A 17,906-nucleotide genomic window follows, 5' to 3' on the forward strand; every position below is an offset into this window, starting at 1 on the left:
TAGGGAAAGGCACACCATGCTAGCAAGAGGCAGTATGGCAAAGTGAGAAGCATCAGGTTTCAGAGACACAGAACCTTGGTTAAAACTCCAGCTTAGCCACTCACCATGATCTAGGGCAAGTTCTCAAACATTCAGCCTTGTTATCCTCATCTGTTAAATAAAGAGAACAGCCCCTGCCTAACAGGGTGGTTGTGAAGATTACTTAACTTAATGTACATCCTGATTTAACAGTTCTGAGAAAACCAAAGTATCACAGTATGAACATCAGCAGGTTCCCTGTTGTATCCCTAAGCCATACTAGCTGAGCCACCCAAAGGGAAGTTGTGCTCCCCTTCTGAGAAGTAGCATTTGGTAGCATTTGGAGGCAAGGGTGGAAACCATTCCTTTCAATACCCTATCTTCAGGCAAACCACAACTGCGAGCTCCAGAACTTCACTCTCCTGACTCTCGTGGTTTGGTGTGGGTAGGGGTGGTGGATGAGAGCAGAAGCGGGCAGGAGTGGGACCAGAGAGAGACTAAGAGAGACCTAGAGACCAGCTACCTTGGTCCCTCTCTCCAAGTCCAATTCCCAGTCACCAAGAGGGCCAGCTATATCTTTGATTTTCGGTTCCATGAGATAAGTCAGTGCCTTTATAAGTCCTTTATTTATGCTTAAGTTATCTCAAGTTGGTTACTATTTTAATGCAATTAACAGTCTTGACCAAGACACAAACCCAGAAGCCATACCCATACAGGGGTCACCAAAAAAGCTCTTACCTCTTCTACCTGCCTTCTCTCTTTGTCACATCAGCACACATCAGTGGGGTGTACATGACCCATTCTGCTCATTCACCTCTTTGTTCAAGAGCATGCCTCCCTTTCTCCCCTACGTACACATACCACCACTGCCACTACCGCCACTCTATCTTGGCTAATTATACAAACTGCTAACAGCAATGTGCTGGTATTAGAAGCATGGAGTTGGCACCTCCCTCTGCACAGTCCCCAGCCTATTTGAGTCTCCTTCACGGGGCTGGAAACCACCCATAATTACCTCCATCACAGCCAAAGATTTTAGTAACAATAGAGCATTTAAGTCTTTAGGGTTTTAAAAAAAATTGGACATGGCTGCAAGAGTTCCAGCTCAAAGTTGCACTTTGTACACACTGCCTCGGGATGCACTTCCTATGACTTGTTGCAGCTGGTGAAGGAGGGTAGGAGAGGAGGCAAGCAAGGCCTCAGGAAAGTCTGGCAGCAAGAGCTGGGGAGGTCCGGGGGAAAAGCAGCATTGGGCAAGCTCCATCTCCCTAATCTGCATGGGACTGCCGGCCAAGTTTGCTCTCCGAGCTGTGAGAAGGACCAATTAATTTATCAATCTGCACCTCTTTCTGCCATAACATATTTCCCTCTTGCCAACAAAAAATGTGTCCATTATCAGGCAGGTCCCTGTCCTCCTAAGCAGCCCATACGGCTGTATAATTACACTTCTTTCCTTGACAACTTGCATGATTGTTTTCCTAACAGTATATTACTTCGTTAGTACCTTCCAATATACGTTATTTTTAAACTGTCACTTTTGCCCAACTCATCCCAATTCGCACTCGTCTGTTTATCATAACAATCATTAATAACTGTCAGTCCACGCCATCAACGTAACGAACTCACTCCCTCATTAGCATGTTCTAGCATTTGTTCCGTAGAGGGGGCTGATTATTTTTTACAACAGGCCAAGCCAATTACTTTAGTGAAATGGAATCACATTAATCAAAACTTAACAAGGTGGCAAATTTAAAGATATCAGATTGCAAAAGACAGCATAACTAATATGTCAGTGTCAGAGGTAGCGTGTAGGTATGCAGCAGCTGTACTAAATATATCTCTTCGCAGAGGCCACATGAATTTTGACGTTTCATATGATCTGACAACTACCAAAGTGATATTATAGAAGGCAAGAGCCCGGTGCTGCACAGCTCACGATGACTTTTGTAGATTCTGGCAAGGGCAGTGTGAGCAGAGAGGGAGGCGGAAGAAGGGAGAAGAAAATGGTGGCCGCGCCTATCCAGGCTGGCAGACGGCAGTTGATCATGTCTCTCTGTGCCAAGGCATTTTCTTTTACACTTTAAATGATGATAGTCATCCATCACCATCTGACAACTGCATCAAAACCAGCTGCAAAACATGCAAAGCCCAGCAGTCTAAAACATGCTGACACAACCAACAGAAAAACAGATTTTAAAATTTATTTATTTATTTATTTATTCCATAGGAAAAGAATGTGGGGGGAGGGAGAGAAGACCCAAGAAAGAATGGGGGTGAGGATGGAGGTGGGGGTGGACCACGAGTACAGATAGAGGAAGGAAAATATCACGGCAGGAAAGGAGCAGGAAAAAAAACAAGACAGGGAACAAGGAAAAGAATGAAATGGAGACAAAGATAGAGACACAAAGAAAAGGAGGAGATGAATAGAAAAGGCAGGACACAGAGAAGGATGAGAAGAAGGGAAAGGATAAATGCAAGTGGCTACCAGTATTGGGAAGAAAGGCAAGTGGAGACTCTCTTGTAAGTGGCTGATTCTACCCCAGGAATATTCCACCAGGCTGACCTCATCTCTCTACTCCACCAGCCAGTGCTTCAGCCCAAGCCTTTCTTACCCTTCTGCCAGAAGATACCAAGTTCCATGCAGGTCTTTCCTGCCTGCGTCCACCCCTTAAGTCAAGTTTCCACCGCCAGGACTCTGTTACACAGCATTGCTACTATCACCCTCCCAACCCATGGGTTCCCCCGACCCACAGCATCAAGTCTAACTGCAGTAAAGCACTTGGCACCTCCACCACCAGGCCACGTTCTAGCTCCAACATTCACAGTTGATTATTCCTGCCCCTACCCCCCAACAACCCACCCTCCTCTCTGGCCTCTTCTACCACCCACAAGGTAATTCAAATCTCTGTCCTGACATTTACTAGCTGAGTGACCTCGAGTCAGTTACTGGACCTCTCTGAGCTTCCATTTCCTCATCTATAACAATGGGGACAGTATCACTTACAGTTCACAATTTATCTTTAAGAGTAAAATAAGTTTCCATGCACGGTGGCTCACGCCTGTAATCCCAAAACTTTGGGAGACTGAGGCAGGTACATCACCTGAGCTCAGGAGTTCAAGACCAGCCTGGCCAACATGGCAAAACTCCTTCTCCACTAAAGATAGAAAAATTAGCCGGGCGTGGTGGTGCACATCTGTAGTCCCAGCTACTCAGGACACTGAGGCAGGAGAATCACTTGAGCCCAAGAGTCGGAGGTTGCAGTGAGCTGAGATCGTGCCATTGCACTCTAACCTGGGAGACAGTGACCCTGTCTCAAAAAAAAAAAAAAAGAAAAAGAAAAAAAAAAGAGTAAAATAAGTAACACAGAGAAAGCACCCAGAAAGAGGCTGAACACATGAATAGACACCACTCCTAAGAGTGGGCCTTGAGGTAGAGACTTTGTGTTTATTCATTTTTTCAATTAGGACAGAGTAAGCAAGCTCTGGAATTCTGTGGAATTGAAGTAGGGTAGAGCCCTTCTTTGCAGTTCTCATTCATGAGGTTTACATCCTTTCCAGGACCTCTAGCCACGTATTTAACAAACTAGAGAATCAGTTGGTGGCATGCAGTGGATAGAAGAGGGCCAGTGTGATCTGCAGGCTTTTCAGGGATGAGCTAGCACACAAAAGCATGAGGGTCCAGTGTGACACATCTGCCTGCATCCTTCCCTGGACCCACAACCCAGCCAGCTCAGCCACCCTGCTGTGATTGTATTTAATGAAGCCTGTTTATTTATTTACTTATTTTGAGGAAGCCCAGAACCAGGTACACCATGCTGGCAAAGACCCCATTGTATAATGTGATTAGATTCAGTTATATCACACAGTTCACGAAATTGTGCTATGATTCATTTTTACAACTTAAATAGCTATTTGGTTGGGTTGCCAGGTTGAACGTGATAAATGTGTATGATAAAACAGAACAAAGAGAAGGGCCAGTGCCTGTAAACTAAAACATTAGTCAGTGTATTAACCCCTTCCCTCCTTAACTGTGATGACTTCCTGAGGGCAGCTGCCCCACAGTCATCCTCCTTCAAACCTTGTATCTGGTATCAGAACGGTGCCACTGCCAAAGGTGATGATTTACCCCTCTTCCCAGCAAGGAAAAAGCTTTTTCCAGAAGGGTCACCATCCATTCTATCTTAATCCCCGTCTCTGGATAAGAGGGTAAGCCACAAGTGTTCCTGGGTCCTATTTCAAAGTCTAATCACCTCCCAGATCTCCAGCTTACATTCTAATCCTGAATCCCATGTCTCGAACATTTAACTCATGTCCAACTTAACATTCAGGGCAATCATGATGAGATATTCACATGCCACCTAATTATTCTTAAATCACAAGAAATAAAGCTGCACTAAAAAGAAATCAGCATAAAACTCTGCTGAAATAACTTAGGGGGAAAAATACAGGACTCACATCACTCATATCAGTGTCTTTCATGTTGCATAAGAGTTTTTTTCTTACTGTACCAGGGTACCTCTCTATTTAAAGATATCCTAAAGAAGACTCTCTAAAAAAGCATATCATCATTTTGTAAATTACTTTTTAAAGAAAATTGGATTTTCATTTTAAAGAATTACATCATTCTAATGTTGGAAGAGGTCTTACCAATTAACTCCAGCCCCAACTCATTTTTCTTCATTTCACAGAACAGAAATCTGATGTGGCATATGTTCCAAAGATGGGTATCACACATCTCGCAGCAATATGCCCTTCTAGAATGTGGCATTGCCATTTCCTTATCTGGAGGTAGACTGAGTCCTTCCCTTGAAACTAGGCAGGCTCGCATTACTGTCACCAACAGAGTGCAGGGAAGTTACACCAGGTGACTGCTGAGGCTGGACCATAAAGGGATGCAGCTTCCATCTCATTCCCTGGAACACTTGCGCTTGGAGCCTGGAGGAGGACTTATTGATCTTCTAATAGGGAGTATCGCAACTTTACAAAGGAGGAACTGAGATTTAAAGAAGTTGCATTATATTTTCCAACATCATACTGCTAACAAATGAATTTAGAGTCCATCATCAATCTCTTAGTTATTTATTACACAGTTTCTTCCAAAGTTAGCATGAACAATAATGACTTGAACCAATTAACCTACTCTCTTGAAATCAGAATGTGTGTATGAATGGGTGAAATCAGTTTTAACAAAGTTTAAAAAAAAGTGTTAAGAGAAATTGTCAAAAAAAAAAATTTAATGTTTTAAAAAGTCCTACCGTGCTGAGGTGGCCATGCTGTAAGGAAGCCAAGCCCACGGAGAGACATTTCAGATAATCCCAGCCCTTAGCATCAACTCATCTTCAGTCTTTGAGTCCTTCCAGCCCAGGTCCAAGCTTGTGGACCAGAGACAAGCCACTCCACTGTGGCCTCTCCAAATTCCTGACCCATACAACACATGTGCTTATGACATGCTTGTTTCAAACACCTAGATTTTGAAGTAATTCAGCAAAAGATCATGGGAACACTAGGAAGCCTGAGGGAGCAAAGGCCATGTGAGAACCAGAGCCTGGGTCTGCTAACTCCAGAGTTAGCACTGTTTCCCCTTTACTGCCCTTCTGGTGTGACTTTCACATAAAGCAAGGTGTACCTATGCCACATACACCAACTTGCTATACCAGTAAATAAGGCAGGAACTAAGACAATTTTAGCCAAAAATTCATCTGCTGCATAGGGAATCAGCAGAGGTTTCCACTGCCCTTCAGACTGGGAAAACCTCCCAAAAGACCATCCAAGAGCTAACCCTACAGTGACCAGAAACAGCAAATTTGGGTATTTGGGGGATCCAAACAGAAAATATATTCACTACCCAACAGTCACTGACATTCACTGGCCCGATGATTTGTTCCCAAGTATAAAATTCCCTGAAAAGCAATCACTACCACAAACGGAGGCCCTTATATCACATCTCCCACAAATTCCACTTTACTTCCAGCTTGGAGAGTATCAACAATCCCCCAGTTTGTTCCTCTGGACATTTAAGTCAGGGACTCAAGTCTGGATACTCACTGTGGAACCAGCAGGGAAACGTCCATGCTTAGCAGACTTAGGACTTGAGACTGAGGCTCAAACAGATGAAGACCACTACATCTTACAGCTGAGCCTTTTCTTCTTTTCGTATCTTTCCACGTGACCCTCACACCATGATAAACTTTCAGATCCACCCTGTTCATGAATCTGCAAAGAATCTGTTTCTTTACCCCCTTCTTAGCCAACAGAACCCAACGTAATGGTCTTTGAAGGAAAGAGACTCTTGGATGAGCTGCTTCTTAGTGATTGAGAATATCATCCACCCCATGTTTGCTATGTGAGGAGTTAGGAGTACAATACACTTTCTCTGCACATTTATCATAACTTATTTCCAGATCCAAAATTAAACTTCATGGTCTGACAAAGAATATTTATCTTTCTTCTTTTTTTAAGAGATAAGGATCTTGCTATGTTGCCTAAGCTGGACTCAAATTCCTAGGCTAAGTAATTCTCCCACCTCAGCCTCCTAAGTTGGATATTTATCTTTTTGGTAGATTTATTTAAATGAAATCTACCAAATCTATTTAAATTATGGCAAGGCCTTTTTTGGCTCACACCTGTAATCTGAGCATTTTGGAAGGCCAGGGCAGGAAGACAGCTTGAGCCCAGGAATTCCAGACCAGCCTAGGCAACATGACAAAATCCTGTCTCCACAAAAAAATACAAAAAAAAATTTTTAAACAAATGTAGCCTCAGGAGGTCGAGGCTGCATTGAGTTGTGATTGCACCACTGCACTCCAGCCTGAGTGACAGTGAGACTCTGTCTTTAAAAATAATAATTATTAAATCACATTTAACCATTATTTAATGAACTATCTTTATTAAAAATAAAAACCAAAACTATAAACTTCAATAATATCTGTATATATATTATATATTAACATATACACATATTAATGTATTATTTGAATTTTCAAAATCAGGACCATCCTGGACAGCTCACCACACAGATACACCTTCTGTAGGAAGACTTTCATAGTACAGCAGAGGAGGACCGATGGCTCCTCCTCTCATCGTCTAACCAAAAATACAGAATTTCATCTGTTATTCTCTTTTTAACCTCCCAAGGGTGCACTGGCCCTTTCTCCTCCCTTAAGCAAGTCACTTCATCTCTTTCAATCTTAGTTTTCTCATTTGTAACACACTCATAGAGATAAAATGACACAGAGCTCAAGTTCACAGAGCTTGGCAGGAACTTAAACCCAGGTCTCTGACTCTCCATAAAGTGTTTTTCCACCTCTACTTCCTTGTGTGTCTTAACAGTGGTGTATCCTACTGTTGTCATCCTCTTCACCAGGGCCCTGCGATCACAGGTGGAGTGTAGTAAAGCCCAAGTAATGCGGAAGCTGGCAGAAGAATCTTGCATCTCAGCACATCAATGCAAGTGGCCCAGGCCCCAAACTGAGAATCCCCCACTCAGACTCTCAAATACCAAACTGGCATGGGGGAAAGAAACATAAAATATCACTTGAAGGGTTTTTGTTTTGTTTTGTTTTGTTTTTAAAAAAAATAAATAAATAAAGCTTCCCCTTGAACTCAACATAGAAAGTCAGCTGAGGACAGAGCCTATAGCTCTGCTCTCCCCAGAATTTTCACCTTGCAACAGACACTCCCCAGCCTGACTGCTGTGGGAATGCAGAGGGTGAAGATGGGAGAGGGGCCTCTAATTTATTTCCCTCCCTGATTTATTTTCCCCCCTGCACATCACTTTGGTATGGCAACAATGCATAATTTGATTACACGTGATATAGAAAATCATTGCAGCTGTTGAGAAATATTCACAGCAAGAGAATTTCAGATCTAAACTCAGACACAGATACACAGAATGCAGACACACAGTCAGACTTTGTGAATATCCTGCTAAAATCACAAAGGGAGGGGAGAAAGCAAAATGCTCTTCTGTCTGCTGATTAGTATTTCCAGTGTTCCTATCTGCATCCACTGTTCATTGTCCATAAATGCAGATTTAAGAGTACCTCCTTAGAAAGAAAAACATCTACCTGCCTAATGGGGGGAAACAGCATCTTGGGGTGAAAATGATGGCAATGCAACAAAAAAATCAGACTGTGTACCATTTAATTTTACTTTAAAAATGCTGCTATGAAACCAGGTGCATTTAATTCCCTTTAAACGCCATGTAAAAGTTTCTCTCCTGCCTGCTCACTCTGTGGGCTACATACCGTGCCTAAGATTAATCCCTCAGGAGTTTTTTATTTCCTATTCTGCCTATCTTTCATCTTCACCCCAGACTAAGCAGATGGATGTGAATTCAAAGTTTTCTGATCTTTAGCACAAGTTATGGAGGGTTATCTTTGGCTGTATATCTTTCTGCTGGCAGTGCTCCCTTGGTGATGAAGGATTAACCACCCCAGCTGTCTCTTCCCAGAATGATGCAGTGCCGTGCTCCTCAACACGACAGCATCACTTAATCTTAATGTCCGCTCTCCGAGCGCAGCCGTGCAGGACAAAGCCAATCAACATCAGATGCCACCAAGATGGACCTACTGCTTGGCCCTGGAGTCTCTCACCCTCTCACTCCTATTAATCAACATCATCCAACCCAATCCCAGAGTTCACTTCTCTCAAACCTCAGTTAAACCAAGCCGGGGTCCCTGTTAACCATCTGAAGCACAGGGCGGGAGGGGGCTGGTGGGAGACAATCAGCCGCTTCAGGAGCACAGCACGTCAAGCCACACGGCTGAATGAGAGACCTTCCCTCTGCCCAACTTCTCACAGTGCCAACACTGGTTCTGGAGCACTCAACATGTCTAAGTCTAATGAAATTCACCCGTTTGCCATAATAGAGACTGATCTCGAATGAAGCCTACCTGTCTTCCAGAGACCCCAAAAGAATCTGAAGAAAGACATGTGCCCATTCACAGCCAAACTGTTTCGGCTCCGCTTCCCTCATCTCCACCCTTACCAGCAGACCTGCCTCTGCTTACACTTGTAAAACCGGGTCTAACACATTCTACTACTTTTTGCACAAAAACACTTAGCCTTGCCACAAACGGCACAAATGGAAAGTCTGACCCAACCAAAAAAATGCCTTGTTTGGGTGACTGATATACCCACAAATACATTTAATCTGAAGAAGAATCCTATCTTCCCTACATTTTTAAGTTTATGTATCACAGGTGGGGAAAGCAAAGTGGTACTCTCATGGTTTTCTCTAGCTCTGAGCAATTATAGTAATGTAGCTCCCTTTTCTTTCTTAAGAAAGGGAACAAAAAAGTCAGCCTAGATCTCAAAGGCAAACGTAATAAAACAGTAAATTATTGCTGGAGTTTACTAAACAAATGCAACCTAGTTAAATTTGGAAAAATCTTCACTTTTGCTTACATTTGCAATTTTACTGCTGAACTACTGGTATTTCTTACTTATGCAACATTAAAATGTATAAGAAATCCTCTTGTGTGCTATATCCAGCATCTACTCTTGATTTATAATACCCAATTTAGGGGGGAAAAACACAACTAAACCTGATTTAAATCACAGATTACTCTGTAAAACACAAGCAAGGAACTATTCCAAATCCTAAATGTAATTTAAACATATTTATATTTTACAGTGATATATTTTCCCCATTCCTTGTCTTACGACTGTAAACTTTCTATAATTATATAAGCAATTTCCCTAAGGTCACAACATTGATCATAGTTATAAATTGCTAAAGTACAACAACACACAGTGTGCAGCAAAATATATGCTGGACATCACAAACGGTTTCATCAAATCAGGAATGGGTGGGGGAAGCAGAGCGAGAGAAGTAAGAAAGGAGACACAGAAAGGGGACAAAGTAACAAATTTTCCAAGAAGTCATTACACAGTGTCACATCCTCTTCCCCAAAGCCGTTTGGAACACACTTTTTACAAATTGGCTTGCAGTAGGACTTGGTTTAATTTTTGATGCTATTCTCAACCTTTTGCCTATTGCTCTGAAAGCCACTTGAGAAAGAAACCTGGGAAGCAAACTCCAGCAGTCACTCAGTTAAAACAGGAAAAACCAAGATGATAAATCCCACACCACTGAAAACCTGCCTTCTGCCATCAACTGTAGATTCTCAAACCGTGTTCCTAGGAACCTGAGGATTCCATGGAGACACTCTCTGAAGCAGTTGGGATTCGAGCTTTCCACCCCATTCTTTAGCCAGAGCATCTTTTCTTTGGTCTGTATCCTGTATTGGGGCTCTGTAGAAGAAATCTTACTTGGAAAAATAGTTTCAAAGGTTAAAATAAAGAGAAAAAAAAAAGATTTGAAAACGACCACCCCATGATGCTGTCCTCATGAAGGATGAGACCTAAAGGGAGTTATTTGAGGGTCTCTGGCTGTTTGTCAGTGCTGCTGGTGTTTAGGGGTAACACTTAATGAGACAGGATTCAGGTGCTCTCTGCACACCATGCAAATGGGGTTGCTGTCAGGCGCCTCCAGCGTCCAGGTTCCTGCCAGCCGGGCTGACAGGCCAGTCGCCCCTTATAGTTAACAATGCCACATTCCACTCCAGGCAGCTGCCTATTAGGAAGACAGCTGAGACCCAGAGGGGAGGGAGAAATCAACGTGTGACAGACACTCCCGTGATCGATGTAAAATAATCCTAAAAAGACCTGTGTTCTCTGAAAGCTTAGGAACCGAGTGGTTCAAATTTTTCCTTCTCAACATTTTCCAAGGAAGGCTAAGCATCTCCATAGCTCAGGATCTTGGTGCAGCTTTCTGAGAAAACTACACAGCTACACGATACATGCTACACGTGTTTTCCAAGAGGACAGCCAGTAAGAGATTAGTCTCCTGGAGCAAATGATGCTCCCCATGTCTCCCTCCACTCCATACCCCTTCTCTCTACTCATCTGCTGCTCATCTACTCATCTTCCTCCGCCTCCTCCCTCCCCCTCTCTGTCTCTGCCTCCATTTTTCTATGTATGTACTGTCAATAGCTCCCAAATAAAGCACATCTGCCTTCCTGCAACAGCACAACTTTCCCTGACCACAGGTAATATTCACAGTATTTAATGGACAAGGCACAGACCTGGACCAATCAGAACAGAACTGGCTACAAACAGTTCACAGTCACACACAAAGGTGAACGGAATCAATGTAAGTCATGACGCAACACCAAAAGAGAAACTGTAAAGTCTATCAATTAACCTTACAAGCTTCAAAGTCAGAGAGACCCAAGTTCAAATCTCCACTCTACCAGTTTCTGTAGAACCTCAAATTGCTTAATTGTCTCCTCCAATAGAGTAGGCATAATAATTCCTACATGTGAAAAGTAAATGAGTCAATGCGCATAAAACTAAAAGGTGGCATATTGTAAGTGTTCAATAGGTTAGATAGACACTTTCCCTTCAGTTAACTGCTTTTGGTTGGTTGGTTGTTTTCTGTTTTTGTTTCTTTCAGATTGCCTAGATGTGTGATGGATACCCAATAAACAAGTTAAAAAAAAAAAAAAGTATTTGCCAATTCTGGTCTTAGAAGAAAAAGAAGAGGTCTCCCGGCCCCAGGTGGACTCCACAGAGGGTGAATTCTTAAGAGTAGCTAAACTGCAGGTGGAATGAAGGCTGTTCACGACACTGGGTTCTCACCCAGAAATACAGCAGGGCTGATGGCCTTTACTGGATTTTTATCACCTAATGAATTAAGAATATCACTCTATATCAATTTAGAAAATTCTATGTATAATTCATCAAAAAAGCTTAATTTTTTATTATTTCTTATTTTATAAATAATACATCTCATGAAAAAAATGAAAAAAGTCAATTAAAATCACCTATAATCCTGTTGCCCAAGTAATGATAATGATATCAATAGCTAATATTTTACTGAGAGCTTAGCATATACCAGCATTGTGCTAAATGCATTACCTTATTCTCTAATTTAATCCTCACTATTGTTTGGCATCGGAAACTGAGACTTAAAGTGGCTAGGTATTAAAAGGAACAAGATTACATGATTTTAAAAATGAAAAGGAAAATTTAAAAAAGAAAATAAATAAAGTGGCTAGGTAATTTGTTGAAGGTCAAATTGCCACACCACTCCTAAATGACAGCATCAGGATTTGAATTCGGGTCTGAATATAAAGCTTATGCAGGAAAGTTCCATGCAATATTTCTTTCCAGGAATAACTGATGTACTTCCTTCAACTCTTTTTCCTGTACCTACACATAGGTACATATGTGGATAGGTAGATGGATGCAAAAGAAATCCTCACTGAATTACTTAAACATTTGCATAGGATTAATCAATAGAAATATATTAAAATTTTATTTGGTTCAGATACAAAATCTTAAGTTCTATGGACCTTGAACTTCTTAAATAAGATGGTTTCTGTAGCACAATTGTACAAATCTCAAGCACAAGTACTTCCCACTCCAGCTCTAACCATTGAGACTTTGGACATGGCTACTCAAAAACGAGTAAACAGAGCACATTACGAGCCCACAACCACAACCCATGGGTTTCTTAGAAAATACAGGCAATGCAGACCAATCATTTAAAAAAAAAAAAATAGCAAGGAAAAACGTGAACTTGATAACATAACATGCAGGGGTAGGAGCCTCTGTACAAACAATGTAATCAGGAAAATAAGCGTGGGCATCCTTTTAAATGTCAATAACAACCAATTCTTTTCATCCTTCAAATCAAATGCATCTTTTTTCATCAATACCTGTAATTGTAGAACCAGAAACATTCCACTTTGGGCCCATCCTTCATCTCTTTCCCTTGTGAATGATAGTTGTGGCCCTAATTATGGACAGAAATTAGGCCTCCTGGTACATGTTTTTAAGGCCAGAATCTTGAATTCCATTTTGGGGGAACAGACAGACTCAAATTTCTCCAGAAACTGAAAGACTTTGAAAATAGAAACCACCCAGCAACCAATGGCTTCAACTCCTCGAAAGTCATTAAATAGAGGGAAGGGAGAAAACAAGGCCATCATACTATACAAAAGGCCAAATCCTGCTTCCAGACACTCAGCGCCAAGGAATTTCATGGACCCTTTAGAGATGGGAAGGCTACCTTTTCATGGGATTTCAACCTGATAAATTTGGACTATTTGGGAATATGGTTGTTTTCATCCTTTATTCGTCTTTTTTTACCTTTTCAGTAATGTTTTATAGTTTTCCTCATATAAATCCCCCATTCTTTCTTCTTAATTTGTAGGTATTTGTTGTTAGTGTTAATCGGAAATGAGACATATCCACCCCTCCCCTCCATTTTTGTTTGCTATATGAATTTTTCTGTATTTTAACTACTTTATATAACTAATTGATTTAATAGTTTTTGAGTTGATTTGGTTGGATTTTCCAGATTAGCAATGAGTTCACTCAAAAATAATGCTATGTTTATCTCCTCCTTTTCGTTACTTATACCTCTGTTTTCAATTTCTTATCTTACTGCATTAGCTGAGGCAGGGATCGCAAACTCAAATGCCCACTGGGGCGGGCGGTAACATACAAAGTGAATTGAGCCAGGTGAAGACTGGTCACCTGGGGAATGCCACTCTGTGTCTAGAGGCAGCAGCTGCCACTGTGTTCTGAGGTTACCCTCAGGAGAAAGAGCTCATCTTCCCAGATCTTCAAAAGAAGTCAGAGATAAGGATTTTGGGGGGAGGCAGGTGAAACCTCCAGTTCATTAAAGGTTAGCAACTAATTTTTTAAAATTGTAAACATAGCGCAGGAGAAAACAGAATGCTTAATGGTCAGATTCATCACAAAAGGCACCAATAAACTCTAGGCAAGATCTTCCAAAATTAAGAAAGTACTGAATTTAAATCATAATGGACATGGCCACCCTTATCTCCACCCTGACTTTCTCTAATATAGGGCCACTAAAGAAGATGTCTGCTTTTGATTTGAGGTAAAGAGTCTGTATCGTGTTAAGTCTCCAGTGCTAGTTTACTGGGATATTTTATCAGAAATGAATTTTGAATTCCCTTAAGATAATTTGGTTTTCTCCTTTGACCCTAAGCAATTGTTTATATTAATAAATTTCCCAAGATCAGAAAGTTAGAATGAATGCTTAAAACGGCACACTGTGGGTGAAGCCACTATAATGTGTGCTTCCAAATAAAACACGTAAATAGATATTCCTTAATTTTTTAACTCTTTGGTTTTATTTTATTGACTAAACACTTGGTTCTGACTTGCTTTCTCACCCATATTCCAACAACTTATTCTAGTCTACTGTAATCCCAGTTATAAAACTGTCACTGACATCATCTGTTGCAAAAAAATTATTTACAACTGGATCCATCATCAACTCAGTCTACACAACCAGCTTTGAATTCCAAAGCAATTCCACACCACAATCCACATCTGTATTCTCAAATCCACTTTGATACAGTTTCCCAAGTCCACTTTGATACAGTTACCTCTTTAGAAAGATATTAGAATGACAAATTTTCTGGAAACAGGTTTTCTTCGGGGCTGGGGCTGGAAGGACATTAAATTAAAAAGATGGAACTGGCTTAAGACAGAAAAGACATTCAGTGCATGAATGTAAAAACATCACTAAACTTGACTTACAAAATTGTTAATTATGTATTTGACAGTGAATTATCACAAACAGCTGGGGCTAAAGAATACAAACCCACACAGGGAGTGGAGAAAAGTACACTCAAATTCACACAAACACTATCAAAGAGGATGTTTAAACTCAGCTTCTTCTGCAGTAACAACATCTTCACTTACACAATGGGTTACTCACTGCCACCAAAATTCACAAACCAACCATTCCCAGGTTTCTAAGTGCAGGCTCTAAATTGGACATTCTTCTCCCCATTTAGAAAGTTATGCCATAAGGTTTGTGGCCACTAGAGAGAAAGAACCAGGCCAGGATCTAAAAGAATGTGCGCACAAAGGCTGTGAAAAGAAAAGCCGTCACTTTGCGAAGTTTGGTCTTAATTTTTTTCCAGACTATATGTAAATACTCTCAATGCCTTGGGAGACAGCTCCAGAGAAGCTTCCTGAGCCTGACATCCCATCTCCTCTCAAACACATGCTCAAGCTCTCCCCACAATCTTCTGCCAGGAGTCTGCTCCCCCGGGACCCCCTCCCTTAACCCACAGGGAGGAGCCACTGTCAGAAACACTTGTGTGGAGTTGTTGAGAAAATCCTCTCAGCAAAGTCAATGACAAGGCAAAAGCCCAGACCAGACATCTTGGGGCAGACGTGGCTGCCTGGCTCTGAACACTGGGGGAAAGACTCTTGGGGGACAAAAAAAAAAAAAAAAAAAACTGAACTAAACAAAAAAACTAACCTCACTCTTTAGGGACATGTTCAGCCATTCTGCATCAGAAAAGACACAGGCTCTCCCTACACTTGATACAAAGTCAGCATGGTTCCCTCTCCACAAGACACATATCAGGGAAAAAAAGAAAATCTGATATTTTTTTAATCCCCAGCACATTTTAGCATATAACTCAGGTGAGAGTCTGAGAGTTGCAAGCTTAGATAAAATATTAAAATATTTCTCTAAATGCTATACTTTCTAATAAGTCTAAGAGTTTATTAGGAAAGCCATCCCTGATACTCAATCTTGGCTAACTTAAGGTGGTAAATTTCAAAGTCCAAAGGTTAGAGCCTTCAAGGAAAAAAAGAAAAAAGAGATATCACAAAATTCTTTTCTTTTTAGATGGGATGATGAGACATCTTCATCTGCCTCCAAGCATTTTTAGAAAATGCTGAGAACAACCAGATTGTAATTTAAGCCTCTCTGAAAAGTAAGGACCTCCAATGGGCAGCCCAATATCTTTCCCTAATCATCTTTCCAAAGATTTCCACATCATAGACAAAAGTTTAAAAGGCTGATATCCCTCTGACTATATCTCAAATTCTCTCTGTGGAAAGGCACTAGAGTAACCAAGCTCCCAGGGGATGGTACCAAGCTGACTCTTCTCTGGGATGCTGTCTGCTATGCGATGTAGAAGAGCAGAAGTATAAAGGTTGCCAGAAGCACAGCCAATGTCTGGGAATATTAGAAGCCAACAAAATAATAGGGAAAGGATCCATACAAGGACAGAACACATTATGACATCCAACACTGATTTTAAAAATAACCAAACAAACAAAATCTTCATCCCAGGCAGCCTAAGAGCAATGTGTCCAGATGCCAGAATAAGGGAATCAATTTAGGGTGGGTCAATGGAAACAGCTTTACCCTCCAGAAGACCATGGCGAAAACCACATCAATGCCAGTCATAGGAGATCACTCTATTTTGAAAAATATAAAACTGTTTCATTGCAAATCTATGGAAACAATGTCACAGGGGCCAAGAGCTGTCACTTTGAGTCAAAGAAGGCCCACTTCACTGTGGCGCTGATGGCCAGCAATGTCAAGGCGAATTACACCCCGACTCACCAAGACAGAAATCAAAGTCAGGAGAGGAACGTTCAGCTGGAGACACACCCACAGGAGTTTGGAAAGCAACACTCCTTCCAAGCTGTGCTAATCCATCACAGGTTCACACAAAGGATGTGAGGGTTTTTTCCCCCCATCAAAAATGGAAAGGACCAATAATAAGATCACACTAAGGGAGATTTGGGGAGTTGATCTTATGGCCAAAGCACTCTATTCCTGACAACATGTTGGGTAGGAGAAGGGGATGCAGTGAGGTTCACTGCCTGGACATTAGAAGGGGACTCATGAGCAGAAACTGCAAAAGATGGAGAAACTGCAAAAGAAGCTGGGGTTCTTTTCTCCAGGTGGCTGCAATAAGGTCCCACAAGCTACCTGAGTAGAGCAGCAGGGGAGGTAGAAGGGATACAGGACTTAGGGTGAGGAGTACGAAGTCTTGGGCATATTAAAAACTCTCTGGGCCATAGTCAGTGACAATCAATGAGAACATTCTGTGGAAACATGGGATCACAGCTAGAAATCTCCTTCCTAAGAAGTCAGCAGGAAAGTCACAAGGTAAAGGCAAGTTCAGGCCTGGCTCTGGGGCAGGAGAAGAAAGAAGCAGATCTCACACAGATTCCAAATAAGTCACAGCCATTGATAGCCATGAATGTGAACGAAACATGAGGGACGAGGAGGGAAGCAGGCCCCAAGTAAACAGACCATGTTTATATCCACATAGCCAGGCCCAGGGCAAACTCCGGATGGGGAAAGTGGCAAGTTCTTCAGCTCCTTTTTCTAGAATCAACAGTTAGAAAAGCTGCTGATTCCAAGAATTAAGGCTGCCCAAGTCTTTATTCAGTCTGTGGATGGAAAGGGATAGTTAAATGTCTGCTTACACCTTAAGAGAAATGAAGAGAAGACTGCCAATCATTAAATGTCTTTTGAATGCTATGCCTTGTGATATATATGTATGTTTATGAAATCTCATTTAATCTAACCAGTCACCCATTTCGTAGATAAACAAAGCTGAGAGAGAGATTTGGAAATTTTCAACACACATTCATCAAGTCATGGCTACTGAGTATGATGGAGATTAAGCCTCTGAGAGCCTCATAGAAGATTTCTTCTTGGGATTCTAATATCCCTTCTGGAAACCTGGCACTACCAGGCCCTGGAGCTCTCAGTCTGGGGAAATGCCTAGAAACTGCAAGACAGACATTTATATTATGCTTGCTTGCCAGAAACTCAACGATGGAGAGGCCATCTTGGTATTTGCATTGCCCGCAAAAACCAGCGAAGACTGGCCTCCGAAACTATGGAAGTCCTTCAAAGAGTGGAGCGGGAAGCGGGGGATGGTCCTGCTTTCTGCAATCACACCATTCCCACACAAATACAAGCCCTTGGGCATTGCAACAGAACCAGCTAATTCTGCCTTAACAATGAGAGCCAGAGAGTGGCCCACCCAGCCAGGAGGAAAATGCAGCAG

The 17,906-nt window shown here is 41.7% G+C and overlaps 1 protein-coding gene across 10 annotated transcripts in view; it reads right to left on the reverse strand.

Annotated features, from left to right (window-relative positions):
* Nucleotides 1-17,906, reverse strand: part of LRMDA (leucine rich melanocyte differentiation associated) — a 1,127,800-nt gene that overhangs the window by 917,925 nt on the left and 191,969 nt on the right. For 9 of the 10 annotated variants that reach the window (XR_008510802.2, XR_008510800.2, XR_008510804.2 and 6 more), the window contains one exon: nucleotides 1-17,906. This exon is cut by the window's left edge and continues 40,170 nt beyond it; it is cut by the window's right edge. The exons of the other annotated variant lie outside the window; for it this stretch is intronic. The gene's annotated coding sequence lies outside the window, so the exon portion shown is untranslated. 10 annotated transcript variants of the gene reach the window in all.

This window comes from Pongo abelii, chromosome 8 (genome assembly GCF_028885655.2).
Source record: "Pongo abelii isolate AG06213 chromosome 8, NHGRI_mPonAbe1-v2.0_pri, whole genome shotgun sequence".
In the NCBI taxonomy this organism is placed as follows: domain Eukaryota; kingdom Metazoa; phylum Chordata; class Mammalia; order Primates; family Hominidae; genus Pongo; species Pongo abelii.